A 12,297-nucleotide genomic window follows, 5' to 3' on the forward strand; every position below is an offset into this window, starting at 1 on the left:
AGCCAGAGCCTTCCGCCAGACAGGATCAGCCAGAGCCTTCCGCCAGACAGGATCAGCCAGAGCCTTCCGCCAGACAGGATCAGCCAGAGCCTTCCGCCAGACAGGATCAGCCAGAGCCTTCCGCCAGACAGGATCAGCCAGAGCCTTCCGCCAGCCAGGATCCGCCAGAGCCGTCCAGCCAGGATCCGCCAGAGCCGTCCAGCCAGGATCCGCCAGAGCCAGCCAGCCAGGATCCGCCATTCAGTCCGGTGCTGCCCCTTAGTCAGGTACTGTCCCTTAGTCCGGTGCTGCCCCTTAGTCCGGTGCTGCCCCTTAGTCCGGTGCCGCCCCTTAATCCAGTGGGGTTTAATTGGGGGGTGGTCAGGTGGAGGGGGCTACGGAAGCGGATAGTGACTAAGGTGGGGTGGGGACCACGACCTGGGCCAGAGCCGCCACCATGGACAGACGCCCACCCAGACCCTCCCCTAGACTGTATGCTGGTGCGCCCGGAGTGCGCACCTTTAGGGGGGGGTACTGTGACACTCTGGCTCCATGGACTTTGATTATTGAGCCAGGGTTGTTCATTTTCATTGTTTGGGTGTATTTCTATGTTGGGGATTCTAGTTGTTCATTTCTATGTTGGGTGATTGTTCTTGATTAGTCATATGACTCCCAATCGGAGGTAACGAGTGTCAGCTGTCGGCTCGTTATCTCTGATTGGGAGCCATATTTAAACTGTGTGGTTTCTCCTTGGTTTGTGGGTTTTTGTTCCAAGTTTAGTCTTTGTTACTGTTGGACTTCACTTTCGTCTTTTGTTTTGTATTGACGTGCTTTTCTAATTAAAAGTCATCATGTTCACTCCACGCGCTGCGTATTGGTCCGCTTCTTCAGACGATCGTGACAGTAGCACTCCACAAATCAGGCCTTTATGGTAGAGTGGCCAGACAGAAGCCACTCCTCAGTAAAGGCATATGACAGCCCGCTTGGAATTAGCCAAAAGGCACCTAAAGGACTCTCAGACCATGAGAAACAAGATTCTCTGATCTGTTGAAACCAAGATTGAACTCTTTCGCCTGAATGCCAAGAGTCACATCTGGAGGAAACCACGCACAATCCCTACGGTGAAGCATAGTGGTGGCAGCATCATGCTGTAGGGATGTTTTTCAGCGGCAGGGACTGGGAGACTAGTCAGGATCAAGGGAAAGATGAACGGAGCAAAGTACAGAGAGATCCTTCATGAAAACCTGCTCCAGAGCTAAGGTTCACTTTCCAACAGGACAACGACCCTAAGGACACAGCCAAGACAACGCAGGAGTGGCTTCGGGACAAGTCTCTGAATGTTCTTGAGTGGCCCAGCCAGAGCCCAGAATTGAACCCGATCAAACATCTCTGGAGAGACCTGAAAATAGCTGTGCAGCGACGCTCCCTTTCCAACCTGACCGAGCTTGAGAGGATCTGCAGAGAAAAATAGGAGAGACTCTATTGTGTAAATTACCACTAAAGACTCAAAGTCAAAGTTAAATGAGCAAATCTTTATTTTCACGGCCGGAGAGGTTACGACAAACTTAATACTCAAAGTACAAGTCTGTCAGAAGTAGCACAAACTAGGCATCTCTGCTCTCAGGGTGCAATAAGCTGATCAGGCGTTTCTAGGCTTTGGTCCAAAGTAACAATTTGTTCCCTTCTTTCTGTTCTCCTTCTTCAGTTCCCTCCCTGAGAGCAAAGTCACAGAACATCCTAACACAATAATCAGGAAACAACATGCCACATGTAGTCACGCATTTGCAGAGACACAGAGGACACAAAAATGTCCACTACACTCCCTCCTTTTATCACTATATGTGGGGCTGGTCAGCAAAACCTGATATGGTCCTCTCCAACAAGGATCCTTCCAGCTCTTCCTTCTGTAGTCTTTTACCACCACAAAGTCTCCAGGGCGCAGACAATGCTCAGTTACTCCTGATAGGTTGGGCAGAGAAGCCTTCACCTGTGAGAAGAGAGTCTTAAGAACATTGTTAAGTGAGACACAATATGCTACCATGTCTTCTTCCATTCCCTGCAGTGTCAACCTGTTTTGAGGAAATGGCATGTTAGGTCGCCCTGTCAGCACCTCATGGGGAGAGAGACCAGTCACTGTGTGGGATCTCTCTCAGAAGAGCCCTTGCCACAGCTGCTGCTGTAGCTCTCCTGCAAGGAAAAGCTTCAATCCATTTAGAAAATATGTCAACAATCACCAAACAATACTTGTTCCCCTTACAAGGGGTCAACTCAATGAAGTCCATCATCAAGTGCTCAAAGGGGCTTGTCATGCCAAAAGTGTCCCCCACCTGCGTCACAATGGGATTCAATGAGTTCTAGCTTCTGTTGCTAGGCTGTTGCTAAAATTTGTCAAATTCTGACCGGATTACATAATGAACCAAAGTGTCCGTTGCTGTTGGTTGCTCGGCTCTATTTTACCTCGTAGCGGTCGTGAAGGAAGGAGGACGCGGGCAGTTCTAGTTCTATTTCACCTCATAAGCGCTTGCTCAGTCCGCGCAAAAAGATTACCTCAGAATTGCTCTCCATGGACGGTGGTTTTGACGGTGACAACCTGCTAACTACCTGCTGCTTCAGAGGACCAAAAAGACTGGAAAAATAACACTCTTTCTTTACCATTTTGTCTTTATATAAGAAAATATTGTTAAATAGGAAGAAATAATTTAAGCTGTTTTTAGATTGACGTTGCTAGCTACTGTACAGTGGGGGTGGGAGGGGAGAGAGAGGAAGAAAGTGAGAGAGGTGGGAAGAGAGTGGAAGACAGACAGGGAGAGAGATGGAGAGAGAAACAGAGAGAGAAAGACAGCAGTGAAAATGTACTTAGACTTGAGTATTTCAACAACTCTTCTCTTCCAACTTGTAAGGCAATCATATGTACCAACGGGGGAAGGATGGCCAGCCACACAGGAGGGTGATTTTTACTAAGGAGGAGAAAGAGGCCGTGCTGACGGAGATGCATGCTGGCCATTTCGGAGTGAAGTGCATGATTGCCAAAATCAACCTACGCTTCTTCTGATGGGGAATTGTCAAGGAGGTGGACAGCTGGGCAAGTGAAATAACCTTTTGTTTATCAATCACATTCTATTATATCTGAAATTATTATAATTTCAATGAATGTCATATCAGAGAGCACACAATGTTTCAATTTGTCACTTTTTGCTTAAAGGTCAGTACCCTGTCTAGCCTGCCAGAAGTTTGAGAGGGCGAAGACTGTGGCGCCGGAGTTGAAGCCCATCAAAGTTGTTTCACCATGGCACATGATCGGTAAGTGTCCCAATTCAAATTTTGCCCTGATAAGTTGTTGTCACGGTTTCGGCCGAGGCTGCTCCTCCTCCTGGTTCGGGCAGGCTTCGGCGGTCGTCGTCCCCGGAGTACTAGCTGCCACCGATCTATGTTTCATGTTCGTTTGGTTTTGTCTGGATGTTGTACACCTGTGTCTTGTTAGTCCTCGTTAGTGTCCTATTTAGTTCTCGTTGTGTGTGCTTGTCGTTGTGTGTGATTGCGCTTCTGTTTCGTGTTGGAGCTACATTTTCCCTCCAGTGTTTTGGAGAGGTTATTTTGCACATGTTTGTGCGCCGTTTGTTTTGTCGCCTGTGTGCGCCGTGTATTCGCCTTCGGGCTTATTGTGCTTCTGTCTTTTATTAATATTGCACTAAAGCCTTTGGACTGAGCCTGCGTCCTGCGCATGATTCATACACCACACCCACCTTCAGCACGCCTTGACAGAATCACACACCTTGCACCGATGGGAGGCCAGCAGGGTACCCACACCTCCACCTACCCTACCCACCCCATCGGTCGGTCCACCAGTCCCAGGTTCGGAACCCAGGGGGATTCGGCTCTCGCTCCCGAGGGCGTATGACGGAACAGCTGCCGGGTGTCAGGGGTTCCTCCTGCAGGTGGAGCTCTACCTGGCCACTGTACACCCGGTGCCCTCGGGATACGAGAGCGTTTCCGCCCTCATCTCCTGTCTCACGGGCAAGGCGTTGGAGTGGGCTAACGCCGAGTGGAGGAAGATGGACGCCAACACCATCACCTACGCCGAGTTCTCCCGCCGCTTCAAGGCAGTGTTCGACCATCCACCTGAGGGCAAAGCGGCGGGGGAGCGTCTAGTCCATTTGAGACAGGGGAAGAGGAGCGCTCAGGTGTTCGCTCTAGCGTATCGGACTCTAGCGGCGGATGCAGGGTGGAATGAACGGGCTCTCATCGACCATTTTCGATGTAGCCTACGAGAGGACGTTCAACGTGAGTTGGCCTGCAGGGATACCCATCTTACCTTCGACCAGTTGGTCGATATGTCCATCCGTCTGGACACCCTTCTGGCCACCCGTGGACGTCCCGAGGGGAGTCCGTCCATTCCGCCCTCCGGCACCTCCGAGCCGAGCCCTATGGAGCTCGGGGGTGCCGGCGCTAGAGAACGGAGGAGGAGGAGCCCGAGGGGGCCTGTCTCCTGCACCAAGTGCGGTCGTGGAGGGCACACTGCGGCCAGGTGCTGGGGAGGGTTCTCCGGGGGAGAAGATAACAGGCCACGCACTGGGGGGGCCTCCCAGGTGAGTAGACGTCCCACTTACCCAGAGCTTTCTGTTGCGCACTTTTGTATACCTGTTTGTTTTCCACAGGTTGCACCTCATTCCCAGCATAAGGCGCTAGTAGATTCAGGCGCAGCTGGGAATTTTGTTGATCGGAAGTTTTGTTTTGAGTTAGGGATCCCTCTCCTACCTGTTGACAAACCTTTTCCCGTTCATGCCTTAGATAGCCGCCCGTTGGGGTCGGGGTTGATCAGGGAGATCACAGCGCCACTTCGGATGTGTGCGCAGGGGGGTCATGAGGAGACTATACAGCTGTATCTGATCGACTCTCCTGCGTACCCAGTGGTGCTGGGGATTCCCTGGTTAAGCACCCATAACCCTGCTATTTCGTGGCAACAGAGGGCTCTCGATGGGTGGTCTGCTCAGTGCGAGGGGCGATGTCTGGGTGTTTCCGTGGGGGCGACTTCGGTGGAAAGTCCAAACCAAGTGCCCGCACTGCACATTCCGCCTGAATATGGGGATTTAGCTCTCGTGTTTAGCAAAACTAGGGCGACGCAGTTGCCTCCTCATAGACAGGGGGATTGTGCGATTGATCTCCAGGCAGGAGCAGCGCTCCCACGGAGCCATGTGTATCCTTTGTCTCAAGAGGAGAGAAAACCTATGGAGACTTACATAGCCGAATCTTTGAGACAGGGATACATTCGGCCCTCCACTTCTCCCGCCTCCTCGAGCTTCTTTTTTGTGAAAAAGAAAGATGGAGGGTTGCGCCCGTGCATTGATTACCGTGGTCTCAATCAGATTACTGTGAAATACAGTTATCCACTCCCTCTGATTGCGACCATGACGGAGTCATTGCATGGAGCGCGGTTTTTCACAAAACTGGATCTCAGGAGCGCGTATAACTTGGTGCGCATTAGGGAGGGTGACGAATGGAAGACAGCGTTTAGTACCACGTCAGGTCATTTCGAATATCTCGTCATGCCATATGGGTTGATGAATGCTCCATCAGTCTTCCAATCCTTCGTAGATGACATTTTCCGGGATATGCAGGGACAAGGGGTGGTCGTGTACATTGATGACATTCTGGTGTACTCGTCTACCCGAGCCGAGCATATAACCCTGGTGCGTCGTGTATTGAGGAGGCTGTTGGAGCACGACCTATATGTCAAGGCAGAGAAATGTCTGTTTTTCCAGGAGTCGGTCTCCTTTTTGGGTTATCGGTTGTCCGCGTCAGGGGTGAGAATGGAGGTGGATCGTGTGTCCGCTGTGCGTAATTGGCAAACCCCAACTACTGTAAAAGAGGTGCAGCAGTTTTTGGGCTTTGCGAATTACTACCGGAGGTTTATCCGGGGTTTTGGACAGGTGGCAGCTCCCATCACGTCCCTTCTGAAGGGGGGTCCGGTGCGCCTGCAGTGGTCAGCCGATGCGGACAGGGCCTTTAGGAGACTGAAGGACCTGTTTACGTCGGCTCCGGTGCTGGCGCATCCGGATCCCGCATTACCCTTTCAGGTCGAGGTAGACGCGTCTGAGGCTGGTATAGGGGCCGTTCTCTCTCAACGGTCCGGCACGCCACCTAAACTCCGCCCCTGTGCTTTTTACTCAAAGAAGCTCAGCCCGGCGGAGCGTAACTATGACGTTGGGGACAGGGAGCTGTTAGCTGTAGTTCAAGCCCTTAAGGTGTGGAGGCATTGGCTTGAGGGGGCTCAACACCCTTTCCTCATTTTGACTGACCATCGGAACCTGGAGTACATCCGGGCAGCGAGGAGACTGAACCCTCGCCAGGCTCGATGGAGTATGTTTCTCACCAGGTTCGTATTTAAAATCACGTACATCCCTGGGTCCCAGAATGGTAAGGCGGATGCGCTGTCCCGGCGGTATGACACGGAGGAGAGGTCCGTTGAGCCCACTCCCATACTACCGGAGTCTTGCCTTGTGGCACCGGTGGTGTGGGAGGTCGATGCCGAAATCGAGCGAGCGTTGCGTACCGACCCCAGCCCTCCACAGTGTCCTGAGGGTCGGAAGTACGTTCCGCTCGAGATTCGGGATCGACTCATTTACTGGGCTCACACGTCACTCTCCTCTGGACATCCGGGTATCGGCCGGACGGTGCATTGCCTTAGCACTAAATACTGGTGGCCCACTTTGGCTAGGGATGTGAGGGTTTATGTCTCCTCCTGCTCGGTGTGTGCCCAGTGTAAGGCGCCCCGACATCTGCCCAGGGGTAAGTTACAACCCCTGCCCGTTCCACAACGACCATGGTCCCACCTCTCGGTGGATTTTGTGACAGACCTTCCCCTCTCTCAGGGGAATACCACCATCCTGGTCGTTGTGGACCGGTTCTCTAAGGCCTGTCGTCTTCTCCCTATGTCGGGTCTTCCTACTGCCCTACAGACCGCTGAGGCCCTATTTACCCACGTCTTCCGGCATTACGGGGTACCCGAGGATATAGTGTCTGATCGAGGCCCCCAGTTTACCTCTCGTGTTTGGAGAGCGTTCATGGAGCGTTTGGGGGTCTCGGTTAGCCTTACGTCAGGGTACCACCCGGAGAGTAACGGGCAGGTAGAACGTGTCAACCAGGATGTGGGTAGGTTTCTGAGGTCGTATTGCCAGGACCGGCCGGAGGAGTGGGCACGGTACATTCCCTGGGCCGAGATGGCCCAGAACTCTTTCCGCCACTCCTCTACTAACCTAACCCCCTTCCAATGTGTGTTAGGTTACCAGCCGGTTCTGGCACCTTGGCAGCAGAGCCAGATCGAGGCCCCTGCGGTGGAGGATTGGATGAGGCGCTCGGAAGAGACGTGGAACGCTGCCCACGTCCACCTGCAGCGGGCCGTCCTTCGTCACAAGGCGAGCGCCGATCTCCACCGCAGTGAGGGGCCGGTGTACGCACCCGGAGATCGAGTCTGGCTCTCTACCAGAAACCTACCCCTCCGCCTGCCCTGCCGGAAGCTGGGTCGGCGGTTTGTGGGGCCCTTTAAAGTCCTGAGAAGATTGAACGAGGTGTGTTATAGGTTACATCTACCTGTTGAGTATAAGAATATTAACCCCTCGTTCCATGTGTCTCTTCTCAGGCCGGTGGTAGCTGGTCCACTCCAGGACAATGAGATAGGGGAGACTCCTCCGCCCCCACTGGACATCGAGGGGGCTCCGGCGTACACCGTTCGGTCCATCTTGGACTCTAGACGCCGGATGGGGGGTCTCCAGTATCTCGTGGAGTGGGAGGGGTACGGCCCGGAGGAGCGGTGCTGGGTGCCGCGGAGGGACATCCTAGACCCATCTCTCCTGTCGGAGTTCCACCGGGACCATCCCGCGCGCCCTGCTCCGCGTCCTCCTGGTCGTCCCCAAGGCCGGGGTCGGCGCACGGCTGGAGCCACGCGTCAAGGGGGGGGGTACTGTCACGGTTTCGGCCGAGGCTGCTCCTCCTCCTGGTTCGGGCAGGCTTCGGCGGTCGTCGTCCCCGGAGTACTAGCTGCCACCGATCTATGTTTCATGTTCGTTTGGTTTTGTCTGGATGTTGTACACCTGTGTCTTGTTAGTCCTCGTTAGTGTCCTATTTAGTTCTCGTTGTGTGTGCTTGTCGTTGTGTGTGATTGCGCTTCTGTTTCGTGTTGGAGCTACATTTTCCCTCCAGTGTTTTGGAGAGGTTATTTTGCACATGTTTGTGCGCCGTTTGTTTTGTCGCCTGTGTGCGCCGTGTATTCGCCTTCGGGCTTATTGTGCTTCTGTCTTTTATTAATATTGCACTAAAGCCTTTGGACTGAGCCTCTGCGTCCTGCGCATGATTCATACACCACACCCACCTTCAGCACGCCTTGACAGTTGTTTTGTAATGGTTGCTTTATTTGACCACAGCAGAGTTCAATATTATAGAATGTGTGTGTGTCAGTATCCTTACAAATATGAAAATCTGCATACTGTATGACACAGATACAGGTAAGAATAAAGTAATCTTCTCTCTAACACTTCAAATGTTAGGGGTGGACCTCATTGGACCCTTCACGAAATCCAGGAAGGGCAACAGCTGGTGTCTGACGGCGACCGATCACTTGGAGGGAGGCGATACCCATTAAGGTCAGTAAAGGCAGAGTACGTGCTTAACTCTAAATTATCTTCTGTAACCCATTAAAAAGGGTGCTTGGAACCAAAAATAGATTTTCGTTTTGTATGATACCCATCAAGGACGAGACAGGCGAGGCCACCTCCAAGGCGATGATGGACATCTTCAACACCCATGGTTCTCCTGAGGTCATCTTGAGTGACCAAGTTCATGAACGCTGGAACAAGGGGCAAGTCCCTTGATTGGCACCAAGAAGGGTGGGAGAACAACCTGAAGGTAATTCTCTTTGCACACAACAGCAGCATCCAGGCCTCCACCGAGTACGGACGGGAGCCGCAGCTGTTGACTGAGGTAAACAATGCAATTGTATATACAATTATTGTATATACTGTCGTCTTTCAAATTTGTGATTGACTTAGTGTTGTTGTTTGTCAATTGCTATTTTTGTATAACATACTTTCAGATCACTGAAATCCCACCTGATGTGGTGGAAGTTGTCGAACCAGATCAGAACGCCTTCAAGGATGTGGAGGTTTTTGACCAGGTAAAAATGTCCGCTGTCAATTTATTTTCTGGCCCTCCAAGAGATATGTAAGAAATGTATTTGTAATATGAAATATAATTGCATTTATTCCTGTTATCAATCAAGGTGAGACTGAACATCGACAAGGCGCAGGAGAAACAGAAGGAGAGCTACCGGAGCAGAATCAAGAAGGGGACCAAGTGCTACGACATCCGGGCGAATTACTTGGTTTGGAAGAAGGACGAAAGGAAGGCGAGACCTGGGAAACCTCACTGCTCTTTTGCTCCTAGCTGGGGTCACCATCTGTTAAGGTGAATAGAAAACATCTCAGATAATAACCATTTGCATTTGCACACAAAATAACCTGAAGCTAGTTTTAGTTTCCCTAACACTGATGTTTTTAACTTTGTCTTCCTAGGGTTACCTCGGTGGAAGCCAACAATCTTCTCCAGTTGGAGCAGTTGGATGGTTGACCACTGAAAGCACTGACTCCCTACACTTCGGTGATGCCCAATAGACAAAGTATGTTAAGCTTCGGTTGACATTTGAGAAAGCAAGAAATGGTAGTTATGCTGAGCTTATAAAAATATACCTCTTCAATTTACTTCTCCAAATGACTTTAGGACCATCGACTGTCCGAGCCCCCCAGGAGGTATCCCATCCAACAGAACCAGTGAGTTCGGATCAGTCTGATTCTCTGTGCTCTGAGTTGGAGGGGGACCAGCTTGAGGTAGGCTATACCTTCCAAAAGTGTTGAAAAGTACATATCTCCCATTTATAACACTGCACTAATCTATCAAAGTTTCTCACAGTAAAGTGTAACCTGTGTGTTTGCTTGTTTACGTCTCTGTCTCCTACCCTGTTCCCTTTAACTCTGCTCCTGTTTTCCAGGACCTAGGGGTTCTGCCCAACACCCAGACGTGGATCCACCTGATGTCCTCCATTACCAACCACCCTCCAACTTTTCACTACATCATCTACAGCTACTGTTATTGTCATGTTGTCATTATCTGCTAAGAAAGTTATTGCTCTATCATACCGGGCACATAATATGTGAGATACACAGATTAACTAAAAACACTAGCACTGCAAACACACAGAACAACGAGAGCAGCAGTGCCTGGACTTTGCAGTCTCCCTCTTCAAGTCCCCCTTCCGAGACTGGCTGCCTGTTGAGAACAAGTGACAGGCAGAACCTCCCACCCACACAGCAACCACCTCCTCAATATTCCACACACCAGAATTCAGTATTTTGATGATTGATTGACATGTGAGTGTACATAAAATCTGAAAATAAATTAATGACACAACTGTACCAAAGAATATCAATCTTAAATATTGCTAGGTTGGTTTTCACAGCAGTTTCACAAGGTGTTCATTATTGTAAGTTGTAAGGTATCCTTTGATGGTATTTATTTGTTCCACATTATTCATTGTTGTATCCTAGAACCTACAATAGATAGATAGATATTCGACCACAAGGGTGTACTAATGAGCTATGCGAGATAGAAAAAAATTAATCATAATAGAGGACTACTGAAATTATATTCAGTGTAGATAAGGGAAGGGCTGGTTAAAATAAAAACATGACAGCCAGACAAGCCAGTGTATGAATCTGCCCCCTTTATTCTATGTACCCAACGCACTAGAAGACCAGTTCTTAAAGCCTTTAGCCGTATCCTTATTCTAGTCCTCCTCTGTTCCTCTGGTGATGTAGAGGCTAACCCAGGCCCTGCAGCCCTCAGTATCACTCCTACTCCCCAGGCGCTATCATTTGATGACTTCTGTAATCGCAAAAGTCTTGGTTTCTTGCACATAAATATCAGAAGTCTACTTCCTAAGTTTGAGTTATTCACTGCGTTAGCACACTCCGCCAACCCTGATGTTCTAGCAGTGTCTGAATCCTGGCTCAGGAAGGCCACCAAAAATTCTGAAATTTCCATCCCCAACTATAACATTTTCCGTCTAGATAGAACTGCCAAAGGGGGTGGAGTTGCAATCTACTGTAGAGATAGCCTGCAGAGCTCTATCATACTATCCAGGTCTGTGCATAAACAGTTTGAGCTTCTACTTCTAAAAATCCACCTTTCCAGAAATAAGTCTCTCACTGTTGCCGCTTGCTACAGACCCCCCTCAGCCCCCAGCTGTGCCCTGGACACCATATGTGAATTGATTGCCCCCCATTTATCCTCAGAGTTTGTACTGCTTGGTGACCTAAATTGGGATATGCTTAATACCCCAGCCATCCTACAATCCAAGCTAGATGCCCTCAACCTCACGCAAATTATCAACGAACCTACCAGGTACAACCCTAAATCCGTAAACATGGGTACCCTCATAGATATCATCCTGACTAACATACCCTCTAAATACACCTCAGCTGTCTTCAACCAGGATCTCAGCGATCACTGCCTTATTGCCTGCGTCCGTAACGGGTCCGCGGTCAAACGACCACCCCTCATCACTGTCAAACGCTCCCTAAAACACTTTAGCGAGCAGGCCTTCCTAATTGACCTGGCCCAGGTATCCTGGATGGATATAGATCTCATTCCGTCAGTAGAGGATGCCTGGTTGTTCCTTAAAAGTAATTTCCTCTCAATCTTAAATAAACATGCCCCATTCAAAAAATACAGAACTAAGAACCGATATAGCCCCTGGTTCTCCTCAGACTTGACTGCCCTTGACCAGCACAAAAACATCCTGTGGCGTACAGCATTAGCATCAAATAGCCCCCGCGATATGCAACTTTTCAGGGAAGTTAGGAACCAATATACACAAGCAGTCAGGAAAGCAAAGGCTAACTTTTTCAAACAGAAATTTGCATCCTGTAGCACTGACTCCAAAAAGTTTTGGGACACTGTAAAGTCCATGGAGAATAAGAGCACTTCCTCCCAGCTGCCCACTGCACTGAGGCTAGGAAACACTATCACCACCGATAAATCTACAATAATCGAGAATTTCAACAAGCATTTTGCTACAGCTGGCCATGCTTTCCATCTGGCTACCACTAACCCGGCCACCAACTCTGCACCCTCTGCTGCAACTTTCCCATGCCCCCCCCCGCTTCTCCTTCACACAAATTCAGACAGCTGATGTTTTGAAAGCGCTGCAAAATCTGGACCCCTACAAATCAGCTGGGCTAGACAATCTGGACCCTTTCTTTCTAAAACTAG

Source organism: Coregonus lavaretus, assembly GCF_964263955.1.
Source record: "Coregonus lavaretus genome assembly, chromosome: 25".
Taxonomy (NCBI): domain Eukaryota; kingdom Metazoa; phylum Chordata; class Actinopteri; order Salmoniformes; family Salmonidae; genus Coregonus; species Coregonus lavaretus.